At 39.1% G+C, this 16,235-nt stretch overlaps 2 long non-coding RNA genes across 2 annotated transcripts; one reads left to right on the top strand and one right to left on the bottom strand.

The window, feature by feature from the left end:
- Positions 1-3,009: 3,009 nt before the first annotated feature.
- On the bottom strand, positions 3,010-4,100 carry LOC119263572. Its single transcript, XR_005130361.1, has 2 exons — positions 3,912-4,100; positions 3,010-3,465 (listed from the first exon to the last, which is right to left on the bottom strand). It is a non-coding gene; the product is annotated as an uncharacterized LOC119263572 (long non-coding RNA).
- A 7,851-nt stretch (positions 4,101-11,951) lies between these two features.
- Positions 11,952-15,261, top strand: LOC108423984. The gene is made up of 3 exons (XR_001857594.1): positions 11,952-12,003; positions 12,596-12,614; positions 13,869-15,261. It is a non-coding gene; the product is annotated as an uncharacterized LOC108423984 (long non-coding RNA).
- The last annotated feature ends 974 nt before the right edge of the window (positions 15,262-16,235 follow it).

Below are 16,235 nucleotides of genomic sequence, written 5' to 3'. Positions count from 1 at the left end.
TAGTTCTCAGTGGTGTGCTGCTGATGCTGAGCAGACAGCTTTAGCTTTAGCTTAAGGCTTGCTCACTTCCTCTGTTTCCTCTGAATGCTGTCTTCTTATTTAACGCAATCCATAACTACATCACACTTTGGCCTAAAATGCTGGTTAAGTTACAAATAGGTGCAGGAGAGAAAATTCAATTCATGAAATTGGGTGAGTGCAAAAAAGGGACACATTAGTTATTCCTAGAATGGTTTAGCTGAGGCTAACTGCATCAGAATGGGTATGCAGCAGCCACACAGGTCCTCTCTGGCCTGGAGGGAGGTCACTTAGCTGAATCTTTGGCTGCAAAATAATGCTCCGCTTTTCTTTTAATATCTCTCTTATTATCATAAATGTTTGGCTCACCTTTAAGAGGAAACTCACATGAGACAGCCGCCTAGGGCAGCAGGCTTGACAGCAATTGCAATTAGCTTCTTTAATGCTGCTGCACATTTAAAAGTGCTTTATCTGGATGCTGTGCTAACCAGAAAATGTTGAGGGATTCCATAAAGGGACAAAAGGATGTCTATGTCTCTTATTTGGGCTAGTGGGTCGTTAGGCCAATTGGTAATACTAAATTGTCTCTACTGTGTGAATGTGTATGTCTGAACGCCGGCCCTGTGATGGACTACTGAGCTGTCCGGTTTTCTGCCTTCTGCCCAATGAGGAATAAGCTACAGCACCCCCCGTGACTGAGGAGAATAAGTGGCTGAGATGATGAATGAATGACATCAAAATTGTGCACTACAATTAGCAGAAAATGACATATTTAAAGGTCCCACATGCTATGCTTTTCCCTGCGTTATACATATAATCTATAATCTGTGTAGTTATATGTTGCAAAAACATATAACATTATATCTTTTTATATGAACATTTCCAACCTTTTTTTATCCCTCTGTATAAAAATGGGTTAAAAAACAAACTGATTCTGTATGACCAGTATTTTAACATTTCCATTCTCATGTTCTAACTGCAACATAATGTTCCTGACCTAATTAGAACAAAATATAATGAGGTTTATTTTAAGATAATGTTTATAACAAGCTTATCATGTAACAATCTTAATGTATTAAACCCTTTAAATCTCAGGTTTGTTTTGTACATACTAAGTAGTCTTATCATTCAGTAACTGCAGAGACTTCAATGCAAAGGAATTAAGCTATTCTTAGGTCATAGAAGTGTGTAATAAAACTTTGGGCCCACCAGCAGGCCCTGGCCATTTAAGGGGTTAAACATGAATTGTGACAGTGGTCTTAAAGGCTGGAGGTGACAAATACGGCCAAAATTTTGTACAACAGAGTATGTCACAGGCATCAGGCAGCACTTTCATAAACATTTTCTCTGAGGTAGCTTTTAGAAGCATTAAATATTTTGGACATCTGCTTCCTATCACCACTACTGTGAATAATTGCCCTCTAGAATGGCACATCCTAAATTAAACTACTTTGATCGCACTAAAATGATCCCACATGCTATTCTTTTCCCCAAGTTCTGCATACAAAACAGTCATAATTCACTTTTATCATAATGAATTCATATGTTCATCCTTCAAAATTAAACAGGCACCAAAACAGTTTTTGGTTTTGTGTTTTTTAGACAGATGTATGTAAATGAGCTCTGTTGTGACTGGCTGCTCTGTATTGTGCCTCAGCGGTCCAGGCTAAAACACTATATATACACACATATATATATATATATATATATATATATATATATATATATATGTTATATAATATATATATTATAACTTCAGCTGTAGTGGACGGAGATAAACTACTGCAGATGTAAATGTATTGGTTTTCTTGACATTACAAAAACAATGTATTGAAAAACTGGTTTACATATATAAACTATATTGACTGGAAAGCGAACATGTTTTCAAACTTCATCAGTGTTTATATTGTTAACTTATTTTCGCTCAAAAAAATCAACAATTTTTGAAAAAATCAAGCATTTTTGACTATTTAAACTGTTGTACAATGGTACACACCTGGCCACCCTCTCATTTGCATAACAGACACACATTTGCAAGTTACAGATAGCCTAATCATGGCCTCTCTTTCTCCTTCACTCTAGAAGCCTCCCGTCACCAGTGGAGATTAATTGGAGCGAAGCAGTGGCGGGTGCACAGAGGGCAGGGACAGGTTAGCTCTGGCAGTGGGCTCACACTGTGCTGCCACTGTTTATTAGATGCATTACCATTTATGCTCAGACAGTTTAATGCAGCCACCTGCGGGCAGCCCTGACTCATCACCATAGAGATCTAATGAGACACTGTGAGCTGCGCTACTGGGCTAATGTTACATTGTATAATACATACTGAGGGCTATCTACAGTGGAGAGTCCTTGTAGCACAGAATAAGGATTCTTCCATCATCTTGCCTCAACACACATCACAATAAACACTTAACCAAAACCCACAGTAAATGCTTGTGTAAATTACCATACTGAGTGCAGCCACTGACTGGTTGTTGAATGGTGCATGTAAGTATAGAGCGTACTCAGTTAATACAGGCAAACAGATCATTTAAATCAAAAACAGCTCAGCTTATAATTAGGAACAGGGCTCAGAAATTGGTTAAAAAATAAATCGATTCACTCTAAGTATGACCAGTATTTTAATGTTTCCACTCTCATGTTTTCCCATGTCTCATGTCTAACCCCAACATAATGTTTCTGACCTGGTTAGAACAAAACATAATCAGTTTTATCCTGGGATAATGTTTATAACAAGCATATCTTACAACAATCCTAATGTATTAAAACCTTTAAGCTCCTCTAGAATGGCACATTCTAGATTCTTCACATTAATGATTCACTTTCTTCTTACTGATTTAATAATGCAACAACTTTTAAAAATGGGTGGACTTCCCCTTTACCTTGTGCGCAGCACAGAATGAAAAATGACATACTTAACTGATAACAGAGAACATGCCATCAAAAGCAATTAATGCTATTAGTAATAATGTACTTTTTCACAGTTACTAATTTTACTAATTTTATTACATAGTTACATTTATTACAGTTAGTTACACAGTTTAGTCACTCATTTGTTACATAGTTACTTGCTTCTGCTCATGACAGAAGCTAATCTCTGCTCTGGTTTAGTGATGTGGACTTTACGTTGGGATGTGGCAGTTGTAGCTCTGGGTGGGATTTCAATTTTAGCCTTGTGACTCATTATGGCTGGCCAGATTGTGTGGGCTATGATCCTCTTGTCTGGCTGTCTGGGTCACTGAAATGGTCTGGAATGGTCTGGGACTAGGAAATAAAATCCACTTCTGTGGTTGGGCATCTGTTGCCTGGGAGGATCTGACCTGTGTCAAACACACGGTGACACAGCAGACCGCCACTATCTCATTATAGTGAGATTAATCCCAAGGCCATGTCATCTCGTAAGTGCTTATCTCAAACCTGCAGTCCACTTATTGACAGAACCACCTTAGGCAAAGAGACAAGTGGATCTAAGATCAGCAAATAAGTTTTTGCAAATTCAAATAAATATAGAAGACAAGAGTTCTTACTGCATTTACTGTAATATACTTATTTATGCTCAATTACATAATAACTGACAGTTTTCTTCCTGTTCTGTGTTTTCTTAATCACTCAAGGTTAGTTAGTTATCAATGATTAGTTTGTAAGTGAAGGTTTTGTTATTAAATATTTTTATTGTTGTTAGGTTTAGTTGTTTATTTGACAAGCATCATTCTTCCCCTCCCCTTGTGATTATGCATGTCATGTGTAATGTTTTATTACATTTTCAGCTGTGAAAAGTGTCATAAATAAAGTATATTGTTATCAATAAAGGAAGCAATTTAGCAACAGTTCAACATGTAATGCATGCTGTATGAATGAGGGTATTACAGGTGGAGGATTGTTGGACTGACCTCTCCTCTGACCCAGCTCTGCCCTTCTACTCGACTCGTCCTCTGTGCTTGTGCAGTGTTTTATGGGCCCAAACCTAGTCTCTGCAGCATGAAGATGATGTGTCACCTGTGTCTGCTTTTACCGCAGAGCTTTTTGAACTGAAGATGGCTTTCACAGGCTGTCTGCCAGGATCAATCATCACAGGCCCCCTGCTCCTCGCTCACTGAATACCCCCGAGCCTAATTAGCACTGTAGCCACCTGGATCTCTCTGAGGGCCGCGCAGCCACCCGCTCCGCTACAGAGAGAAAACAACCAAATTAACAAAAACAACCTGCTATAGCCTGCCAGTTTTGTCACACCAGACAACTGAGAGAGAGAGAGAGAGTGAGAGAGAGAGAGAGAGAGAGAGAGAGAGAGAGACAGAGAGAGAGGGAGAGAGCGAGCGAGCGAGCAAGCACATCTGGTGGCGTTTAATAAAAGCTTAGATTTACTGAGCTATTTCATGTGTAACTGTACATTCAGCTCCCACAACACACTTATACACGCACACACACTCACCCCCACACCCACACACACCCACACCTCAGTATGTCCCCTACAGATGTACCACACACTGAGCAATTAATGCAGAGTACAAACAGGTCTGTGGGGGGATGAGATCAGGTGGGTCAGTGGCACACAGGAGGGTAATTCTGTGTATGTGTGGTTGTAGAGCGGGCAAACACCTATGAATGAGTGAAGATGCATTATTGTCTTTGACACCCAGGCAAATTGTTTAAAATCATTTTACCAATTCATGACATTAGGATATATGTTAACATTAATGCCATAAAAATGGCCCAGGCTTTCCAGTTTTTAAAGTAGTTGATATCTCCTAAGCTAGTTACAATATTTTTCCCTCAGGCTGGAGAACAAGCCAAAAGAAAAGCTTATTACATAGAATTACATTCTGAATTGCTTAAAACCTTTGCACAGTTCTGTATGTGGGTGTAAACAGAGGCGGAGGATAATGTGTGTGTGCTGTTGGGATGAGCTCTATAAAGCCACAGGGAGGAGCTGAAGTCTGGACCAAACTGACTGTGACCCTCAACCCTTACTACACAGCCAGAGCCTGCTGAAGACCCATCACTGTCTCTTACACACACCACAAACACACACACACACACACAGTGAGAGTGCTGTAATAGATGAACAGGAGATATGAGCGTGATCCTGTCCGTGTTTCACACACCACTTTTCACACCACAGCGTAATGATCTTCTACTATTGCTCACTCCACTGTTTCTCTCTCCTTCTAATTTGTTCTTGCTCACTCACTTTCCCTTTCTTTTGCTCTTTGTTCATCTAATGCTCCCTCTGTTCTTATGCTCAAATATAACTTTCTTTCAAATTCTCTCTCTTTCTCACTTTCTGTCTTTCACTCTAATTCTCTCACTCTGTCTCTGTACCTCTAATTCTCACTCTTGCTGACTCTCTCTTATTGTTTCTCTCACTCTGTCTCTCTACCCCTAATTCTCTCTCTGACTCTTGCTGACTGTCTTATTCTCTCTCTCACTCTGTCTCTCTACCTCTAATTCTCTCTCTCACTCTCGCTGACTCTCTCTTATTCTTTCTCTCACTCTGTCTCTCTACCCCTCATTCTCCCTCTCACTCTCGCTGAATGTCTTATTCTGTCTCTCACTCTGTCTCTCTACCCCTAATTCTCTTTCTGACTCTTGCTGACTGTCTTATTCGCTCTCTTACTCTGTCTCTCTACCTCTAATTCTCTCTCGCACTCTCATTGTCTCTCTCTTATTCTGTCTATCCCTTTCTCTTGCTCTGTTCCTCTAATCTTTCTCTAATTATCTTTCTTACTTTCTGTTTCCTGATAAACTCTCTCTCTCTGTCTCTGATTCTTTTTCTTTTTCTTCTAATTCTTTCTATTTCTCTCTCCCCAATTCTTTCTCTTCTTCTCTTTCTGTCTTTTCTTCTAATTCTCTCTTTGTTTGTCTTTCTACATGTCTGTCTCTCTGTCTCATTCTCATATTCTCTCTCTCTCTGTCTCTCTCTCTGTCTCATCCTCTTATTCTATGTCTCTCTGTCTGTCTCATTCTCTTATTCTCTCTCTCTCTGTCTCATATAGACAGGTGTTATATAGTGTGTGTGAAAACACCTCTCTGTCTCTCTCTTTGCTGATATGTGTGAGGTGTGTGAACTCACCTCTATAACAGAACTGGGTGGGTGATGTTCAGAATGGAGAGAAAGTAAACACAATGTGTGAATTTTCCATGCCACAAGACCGCTGCAGTCTGTCGTCTCCATCTATTCTAACTGGATTAGATTGAACAGGGGAGATAATGTAACATCATTTTAAGGGATTTGACTGGCTGATTTGCACAAAATACCCCACAATTCCACAGATAACCCAGACTAAAAAGTCATAGTCTGGATATTTACATCAGCATTACATAGCAACACAGTCAGTAACAACAATAACAGGGCACATCTACCCAGAAAACCTTCTCAGAATACAGAGGTTACATTATGAGAAGGTCATATTCAGTATACAGTCATTTTTAGGATAGTTTTAGAAGAATACTTCTCAAATATTTACCTGCTAAACAAAAAAGCAGAAACATGCAGCCTTAAAAAATCTAGTCTTTATTATCTATTTTAAAAAGACGTTCACAGCAGACACACTGAACAAAAGGCTTCTTTGCAAACTTCAGTAGACTGGTAAATCAGTATGATGGGCTGGTTAGTTATCTTTTGCAGGAATGATCAAACTAATGTCTCTTTGGAGATGGACATGTTTATGAGTGATAAGCTCTGCATTGGTGCTGTACTGTGCTCTTGTGTGTGTGTGTGTGTGTGTGTGTGTGTGTGTGTGTGTGTGTGTGTGTGTGTGTGTGTGTGTGTGTGTGTGTGTGTGTGTGTGTGTGAGAGTTTTGAGGCATGATGTCACATGATGTCATTAACTGAAATCACATAACTGCCCAATTTATGGTCGAATAATATTAGGCGTGGTGTGTACCTGTCATGGTGGCCACGAGAGCCCGCAGGAAGCTGGGGCCCAAGCTCACTCGTGGTGTTCATCTCCCTGCTGTCCTCGCCAGTCTTTGTTCCTGCTTGGACCTTGAGACCCACTTTCTTGCTAGCTCTTGTGGCCACCATTGGGGCCCGGAGGATGGGCGTATGTGTCACGATTGGCCCCTCCCACTCCTCCATGTGCTTCTGTTTACATGTCCATGTTCATCTTTGTTTGGTTTCCTCCCAGTTCTGCCCCTCTTGTTTCTTGTCTCCGCCCTTGATTGTTCCCACCTGTTTTCCACCTGTGTCTCGTGAACCCTTGTTAGCCCTCTTGTATTTAAGCCCTGTGTTTTTCCTAGTTGGTTGTTGGTCTTTGTATTGTGCGTTGGATGTTTGATTTGTTTGAAGTATATGTATTGTTTGTGTTGTATGGTGTTTGACTTTCCGGCCCCCATTGTTTGTTTATCCAATTCATTTTTGTCATGTCTGTCCCTCCTTATCTTCGTGTTGGCTCCCTGAACCTAGATGGTTTTGACCATGACCCTGGATTTGCCCCGAATAAGTCTTGCTTTTGTCAGCACATGCGTCCGCCTTATCGCTCCCCACTGTTACAGCATGCTATATTAGGATATAGCAGATTGTTTATAAAAACACATTGTATTGAGTTTAGAAAAAGTTGGACAATATGAAATAAATATAAATATCCACACACACCTTCTAAGCTGCTTCTCCCTCAGGGTCAGGCGGGTGGAGTGGAAGGCAGGATACACCCTGGACAGGTCACGAGTCCATTGCAGGACAGACAGACATACGCATTGACACTCACACCTAGGGACAATTTAGCATGTTCAAATGGCCTGACTGCATGTCTTTGGACTGTGGAAGGAAACCAGAGGAAACCCACACAGACACAGGGAGAACATGCAAACTCCACACAGAAAAGACCTTTTTCACCCAGCTGGGGAATTGAACCCAGGCCCTTCTTACTGTGAGGTGACAGCGCTACCCACTGTGCCACCATTCAGGGGTCTATTATATCCAAATTACTATATTCTATACAACTTTAACACATTTATATTTAGCATGCTTGGGACAACCCACAAAAGCACAAAATGTATAAATAAATAACTTTTACATGAGTCCTCTAGTGCACAAAAGTGTCCCACCTTTGCTTAGTTAATTAGACAACAGTATTCCCAGGGGATTGTGGGAGCAGCAGTGGGTTGAAGCAAGAAAAAGGCTTAAAGATTTCAGAAGTACACTCAAATGATCAGTAGATTTTCATGAAACAAATTAACAGAAAAATTAGATGACAAAAAGTCAACCAGCAAGGAAGAATCAAGAATCAACAACCGAGTTTTCCTGATGCAGCTTATTAAATTATATTCTAAATGTATTCTGCTTATGATACTAGTCATGTAAAAGAATGTGTTACTGAATACATTTAGGATAGTATATTCAGTATTCAGCCAGCACTACCTTTACAATGTATTCTTGCCAACTTTAGCCTTGACTGTAGCAGGTTTTATTATTTCATTACTGATAGATGGATTTGAACAGGACCAACATGCCCTAAGGAGGCTTTTATTATTAGTGACAGATTTGTAAAAGCTGCAGTTATTGGATACACACTGGTGTAATGTCATGGATTTTGTTGTTAATCACTTAAATTGCAGTAGCACCCCAGGTAAAACCCTTCCAGCTGGAATAGGTCTTAAGAGCACTCATTCTGCTCTCTGGATGTCTTCTAGTATGTAAAATACGTGGGACAATGTAACTGAGTATGTGCATAATGTCTCTATCATTAAGTGTGCTTTATTACAGATCATGTACCACGTGTGTGTGTGTGTGTGTGTGTGTGTGTGTGTGTGTGTGTGTGTCCACAATGCGTGGAGAAAGTGCCATATGTACAATGTGTGCATGTGTGTGTGAACTGCAGGCCTAAACAGCTGGATCAGTAGTAAATTCCCTCTTGGGGGGCTGTTATACTGTGGTTTATAGGGCCCTATAGAGCTCCCCACCCTGTCTGACATACCAGAGAAAACCACAAAACACACAAGTGCCATTCCAGAGTGCACTGACACACTCTCAACAATCATCTGACACTCAAACTCTAATGAGTCTAGTTATGTTTGAGCCAGTTCATCACGATCATGCTCAGGAGGATAGAACAAACGCGCACACACACAAACACACACACTTTTACATGGTGTCAGCATGTGTGGTCATACACATGTTATTAATCTCCAGACTGTCCAGCTCTTTAAAGACAACTTAATCATTTCTGTGGAATAATAAAAACATGTCTGGATTTTTAAGTTTAGTTTGTTTAATATTACCATCTTGTTTTTGTATCAGGTCTTTGTTTTCTGCAATATCTAGTAAGATACAGCCAAGCAAGTCCCCCCTGAGTGTATCTGACTGAAGGCCTAATGTTTCAGGTTAATGACTAACATAATTAAGAACTGACAAGGAAATCAACAAATTAAGTTTTGATTTCCAATGGATAGGTACAACTTGGGAGAAATAAAAGTCACTCTATGCCTTCTGAAAGTTCTAGATACATCTCTGACTGCGAGTATGAGCAATAGCCTGACCAGCAGGTTTCTTTCAGGTGTTAGAAATAGAAAACAGTGGCGGAGCTATGCCAGAATCACTGTACAACTGCTATTTTTATGTTTTAAATAAAACATGGAATGTCTTTTACAAGCTTCAGATAAATCTAAAAGGAGAGCTAGCAGAAATCAGCATTATCATAGTCTTTCCTCATTCCTCATTATTAGTGTTTTTATCTCAATTTGAACAAGTTTTGGCCCAAACTGAAGGCCTAGCTCCAACAGTCATAGTTTGCCACTGATTACAAGTGTAATAAATCCTGTCCCATTATTCAATGTAATAATGTTGAATAGCAATATACTCACATGTATTCATTTAATCTTATTTTATTGTGTGTTTAATCAAATGCATTTAACATGGCATGAGTCTATATTAGGGTTTGGAAATGGTAAAGTAAAGGACTTTTACACCTGTTATCACTTCCACTCTGTTTTCCACTTGCATGAACAAAGGCGATAATGTTATTTGCATTATGGAGAGGAGGTCCTTTGGTGTGATATTCTAGGTGCTGAGGAGGAAAATCGAATGAAGTTATTCATAAGCGTAGAATGGAAACGCAAGCAAGGGAGAACGTTTGTTGCTTCACTTGCAAGGCTAAAATGTTTTTTCAGTCTGAACAGAATGCTGCACAAGCTCAGCAGACTGTACATAACGCTATCATTAAAGTTAGTATGGACCGTGCTAGTGTAATTTGTCATCCATCACTAAGGCTCAGAGATTTCCCTGAACTCCATCTCCCACAATCCTCTGGGAGATCACATGACTCCTGATCCACCAGCACACTCCAATCACAGATCTCTCTCCATCCTGAATACTGATCTGTGTCACCTGTTGATCTCTCATTAGCTTCAGGATAAAGCCTGGGCTTTTAGAACAGTTCAGTGTGAGGTATTGCTTCTTTCTTGTGTGACTGAGTGTTTATTTCCTATGTTTTCTGGTTTTGAAATTTCTTCTGTATTTTGACTTACCCATTTTTGCCAGAACCCTATTGGATTGTTTTTGCCTGTTGTTATGTTTGTGTGTTTTTACTTGCTGCCATTTCTGGATTTGACCTGTGCCTGTTTTCTGACGATTTTGGTTGACTATGGAAACAGTAAAGCCTTTTTTGTTTTTTTGAGTGTCTGAGTGGTCCTGTCACGTTACATAATCACTCAACAAGCTAATCCATGTACACCTAGGAAAAAGTAATCTCACTACTCATTATTTTACTTCTAACTTACTCTGTACCAAATGATCTCATTAGCAGACACGTTTTTTTCTGCCAATATAGTGAGATCATTTTACTCAATAAAATGACTAGAAATGTCTAGAAGTTTTAGAAATAGTTATTATTATAATTATAATAAATATTTTTTTTACAACAATCTCAAAATGAGAAATATGAAATATAACATATCTAGATTAAGAATGATTTCACTTGCAAGATTTCATTTATAGTAGTATCTGTAGACAGATGCATCTCTAAATCAAAAAGATGCATCCATCAGGCCCCATTCTTGTGCTTTTCCTAGAGCTGCAGGATCATTAAATCCACCCCTCAATAGGTGGCAAGATCCATTTTCGCTGTCCTCCAAAAGAGGTACTTTTATAAGGCAGGGCTGCCAACTATCTCACGCATTGGCTGAGACATTTAGGTCTAATCTCATGCTGTCATGCCATACTCAACATTTCTCACGCATTTTTACATCTTTCTCAAACCTAAACGCTCATAAAGCTTCCTACTTCTGCTCCAGCTTTACTGATGAGAAACACCAGACTGGCAGAGGTGTTTAACTTTAATGCTAGTGAACGAGAGCTCGTTAGCTAGTCAGCTACTGCCAGTGTGTGTATGCTTTAGATCAGTGGAGGAGCTGGTAACCATAGCAACAGAAAAAAAAAACAATAAAAAGGTTCAATGGAGCAGATGAAAACTGAAGAAAAACGAAAACATAAATATCAAGACTAAATATCAAGACTAAATATCAAGTCAGTAAACTAAACATGGTCAATAAACAGTTTTAAACAAAATGACAGCAAGAGCTGCGTTAATGGCTAAACACGGCAGCACAGTTTACAGTGCAGAATGAAGCCACTTCTGTCTTACTTACTTACTTACATGCTAAATAGTTTCAGCTAAACTGCTAAGTCAGCTAAAAGTTCTATATTAAATATTCTCTTTAATTGTATTGTATTTTGCCCTCATTAGAGTAACTGCCTAGGAGAGACCAATGCTTAACAAAAGCAGAATTTATCAGCTTTCAGTGTTTACCCCTCTGAAGGCTTCAAAGTTGTTACGCCTCATCAAGTCACCAAGGATGCCGGTATCTCACACTAACACAAATGTTAAAGTTGGCACCCCTGATATGGTGGCCAAACATCATTGGCTTAAATGTCACCATGCAGGAAGTCTATGAATGGGCATAAAGGAGTTCATCTTAGGCACAATGGAGTGAAACTCATTGGGCCTCAGTAAACAGCAACACATTACACAGCTCTCCGGGTTAAAGGTAAGCAGAAGAGAACACTCAGCTCTCTTTCTTCATTTTATTATCATGGATTCTTATTGCTTGTCACTATATGATGCCTACATAAGGCTGACAGAGACATACAGAAGCATTTATAAAGTTATTCCAACAGGCTTCTTTTGTCATGAAAGTTACATCTTTAAGGTGACACTGATGTTTTTCTGATATTGTGCTGTGGAGTGAAATGACATTTTTTTTGGCTCAGTGTACCACAGTGACAATGCAGATCATATGACTTACGTATGTCAGACTGGATGAAAAATGTGATTATTTTCTGTGGTGCTTAGGTAAAGTGAATTTCGTGTTGCCTTTTATAAGATTTCAGCTGTGTCTCATCATCAGCATTATGTTTACACCAAGCTATACAGTCAGTTGTTAAGACATGTAGTATCACTGCATGCAAAAACATGTCATAACGCAATCAAAATATCACTTTCTCCTGATATAGATCACATAGATCCGGGACACTAGTCTAACCCTAACCCTAACTTTAACCTTACACTAGCCATTAAATACGTTTTCATCTTAAAATGTATGATGTACGTTGTGGAGACCAGCTTGTTTTTCTCACTAGGAAGAAAGGTGCCCATGATGTGAGTATATAAACAGGTTTTTATCCCTACAATGTGGCAAAAGCTTGGCACACTCTCTCTCTCTCTCTCTCTCTCTCTCTCACACACACACACTACAAATGTGCATTCTTATCATTGTGGGTTTTTCCTCACTGTTTGGGATATTTGTCCCAAGATATTTACTTTAATGTATTCAGATGCTGCACTGCTGCTACTTCACTGACATGTTGCTGATGTGTTACTGATAACCTGTTAAGAGTTTATGAATCATCTACAAAGGACCACTCCATAAAGTGTTACCCCTAAAAATACAAAAAAAACTTCTACATTATGTTTATGCACAATAGTCCATCTTTTATATTACATTAACTTTTATTTGAAGTTGAACTTTAAGCCAGCCCTGTTCCAACAATCTACAGATTGGTGAGGAAAGTGTGCCTCCTAAGTCTAATCAACTCTCTTGGAGGCTGAATGCCAGCACTGTTATCCCAAAGATTAATATCTTAGAAGTTTTATTTCACTTTGAAAAATAACTTGATTATTTTCCCCACTTTGTGTGCTGGAAGAGGCACTGGTAAAACTGGATATTGGTTATCCTAGACTTCATCAGTGTTCCTGGAGGATAAATGCTAACACTGTTATCCTATTGACTGATTATACCTTATAGGTGGTGAATTTCCTCACTTAGAAAAGACTTGATTAATACTTCTTTATTTTATTTTATTTTATTTGTCTTTCTTATTTTATTTTATACGCTTAAGTACTTTGTCTTCAGTTTCCTCTTGATGTTGTTTTATTTATGTAAAACACACTGACTTTCCTCATGTGTTGATTTTGTTTTGAAAATAAGCTTCTTTTAAGTTAATACATACATTTTTGTACAGTGCAAAATGTTTAAAATATTCATATTTTCCATAATTCTTTGTACATTAGGTCCTCACAAACAGTTAAATACAAAAACACACACCCCTGACTGGGAGCACATTTTAAGGTCTGCACCACCAGCTACAACAGGCTGTGATTGATAAAACATGACCTGCAGTTTTTGGCTTTGGAACATTAGGAGGAGAGGTAATGATACCTTTCCCCACCGCTGCTCCCTGAGCTGCCCTGAAGCATTGTGGGATATTTCCCTCTCTTCCCATGGGCTCACAGAGGAGGTGGAATGTTCAGCCAGTAAAGACAGTATGGAAGGAGGCGTGGTGGTGTACTGAGCAGTGAGAGTACAGAGAGGGTTTTGTGAATGTGTTATGTGCTGTGGTTCACACTTCCCAGAGTGTCCAGCAGCTGAAGACTGTGGTCATGGACAGACACACGTGCACACCATGGGCTGCCACGCTGAAGCCATTACTAGACCAAAGAGGGGTGCTGGAAACTTCTGGAAACAGATTGTAAACATGAATGGGAAGAGGGAAGGACTGTCCGCACGACTGAACACACAATACTGTACAAGGACCCAAGTGTGTGTGAACATTCAGTGCCAATGCATCTGCCCAGTGTATCCATTCTCACCATCTGTTCTTCACTGCCAACAAAGCCACCATTCTGATCAAAGCTTTGGCTCCTGCAAACATGCACCCCCTCCTTTCAAGTTTCTTTATAGCCTTTGCCCTCCACTCCCTTTTTTCCATAATCCTACTCTATATTGCATCAGAACCTACTAATATACAACAATCAGTAGTGGCTGCTGTCCAGTGTTGAGTGAATTACTTAAGAAAACAGTACTAACCATTTAATACGTAACCTAATCTCTTAGATTGCTTTAACGGTGTACTCTATGTAATGTAATGTAGCTCTAATGTAATGCAGTGTGGCTTTATAGACTACACTATATGTCCCAACATTTGTACACACCTGCTCATGCAACATTTCTTCTAAAATAAAATTAATAGCATATTTGTTTCCTCTTTGCTGTAGTAACAGCCTCTTCTCTTCTGAGAAGGCTTTATACGAGATGTTAGAACATTGCTGTTAGGATTGGATTTCATTCAGCCACACAAACATTAGTGAGGTCAGGAACTGTTCTGGTGTTTTATGGTTCTCCATAGTGTCCCATTCTAATGGCAGTGCTTTTCTATGGAGAATATAGAAACAGTGTCTGAATGCCTGTCAGCAATGCATGTACCTTAAAGGAAAGGTTTGGCAAGAAATCAAATTACCTGTAATTTTCCACTAACCCTACAAGTACTCTATCAGTCAAGACATGTTTGTGTCCAAAGCTTCCTTCTTTAGTTTAGTGCTGGAGCTACAAGGCCAATGTTGCTAACAAAGACTATAAGTCAATGGACACCCAAACCTTGCTTTCCCCAAAACTTCTTCTAACCTTCTCAAAAATATATATGTTTTCATTCTGATCATTGCAGCTTGTCAATGTGGTTTAGAGTACAGTATGACTTACAAAATGTGACTTGTAAAAATGGACAAATCTTCAGTGATGCTGAATGCTGTGGGCAGCCTGTATAGACAAGTGTTGTGCTGAATTCAACTTCCCTTCTCGAGCATGCGCACCAATGATGATACAGACTGTTCACAATTTCTGTTGCTTCTTTTTATAAACAATTGTTAATCTTGAATTTTAAAACTGAAGATCTTTGTGTATCAGAGGTGGAAAATAAGAAAATTACATTTACTCTTGTTACTGTACTAAAATTAAATCATAGTACTTTTACTTTTGTGTTAATTTATAATGAAATACTTTTGTGTCGTTTCTTTAATTGTTAATAATGTTACAGAAAAGAAATAAATTGAATACATCAGCTCATAAAGCTAATAGAAGACAGCATGGTTAAATTTAAAACATTGTTTTGACAACGAATGACAAAAAACGGAAGAAAATAGAGCAGCTCCCAACTGCAAAACCACTACAGAGACAGCAAGAACTTTACCAGCACACACAGACTTCACCCACACTGTCCTCATTTATTTTCATATGAACTAAAGAAAGTGTTTATTATCAGCTGCTAAGCACAACTCCTAAAGCCTGTTGAGATCTTTGCTTTTCACAACTCAACTTCAGCCTGAGGGAGCAGCTGACTAGTTAATCCCAGTTAAACAGCTACGGTGTTTACTATTCTTTTACAACCCCAATTCCAATGAAGTTAGGACATTGTGTAAAACATAAATAAAAACAGAATACAATGATTTACAAATCCTTTTCCACCTATATTAAATTGAATATGTTACAAAAACAAGATATTTAATGTTCAAATGGATAAACTTTATTGTTTTTTGCAAATATTCACTCATTTTGAATTTGATGCCTGCAACACGTTCCAAAGAAGAAACAGGGGCATGTTTACCACTGTGTTACATCACCTTTCCTTTTAACAACACTCAATAAGCATTTGGGAACTGAGGACACTAATTGTTGAAGCTTTGTAGGTGGAATTCTTTTCCATTCTTGCTTGATGTACAACTTCAGTTGCTCAACAGTCCGGGGTCTCCGTTGTCATATTTTGCGCTTCATAATGCGGCTTGGCATTGTATTGCTGAAATAAGCAGGGACGTCCCTGAAAAAGACGTTGCTTGGACGGCAGCATATGTTGCTCCAAAACCTGTATGTACCTTTCAGCATTAATGGTGCCTTCACAGATGTGCAAGTTACCCATGCCATGGGCACTAACACACCCCCACACCATCAGA

This window comes from Pygocentrus nattereri, chromosome 6, assembly GCF_015220715.1.
Source record: "Pygocentrus nattereri isolate fPygNat1 chromosome 6, fPygNat1.pri, whole genome shotgun sequence".
NCBI lineage: Eukaryota > Metazoa > Chordata > Actinopteri > Characiformes > Serrasalmidae > Pygocentrus > Pygocentrus nattereri.
Note: the sequence above shows the minus strand (reverse complement) of the source record. Positions and strands in the feature narration are given on the sequence as shown.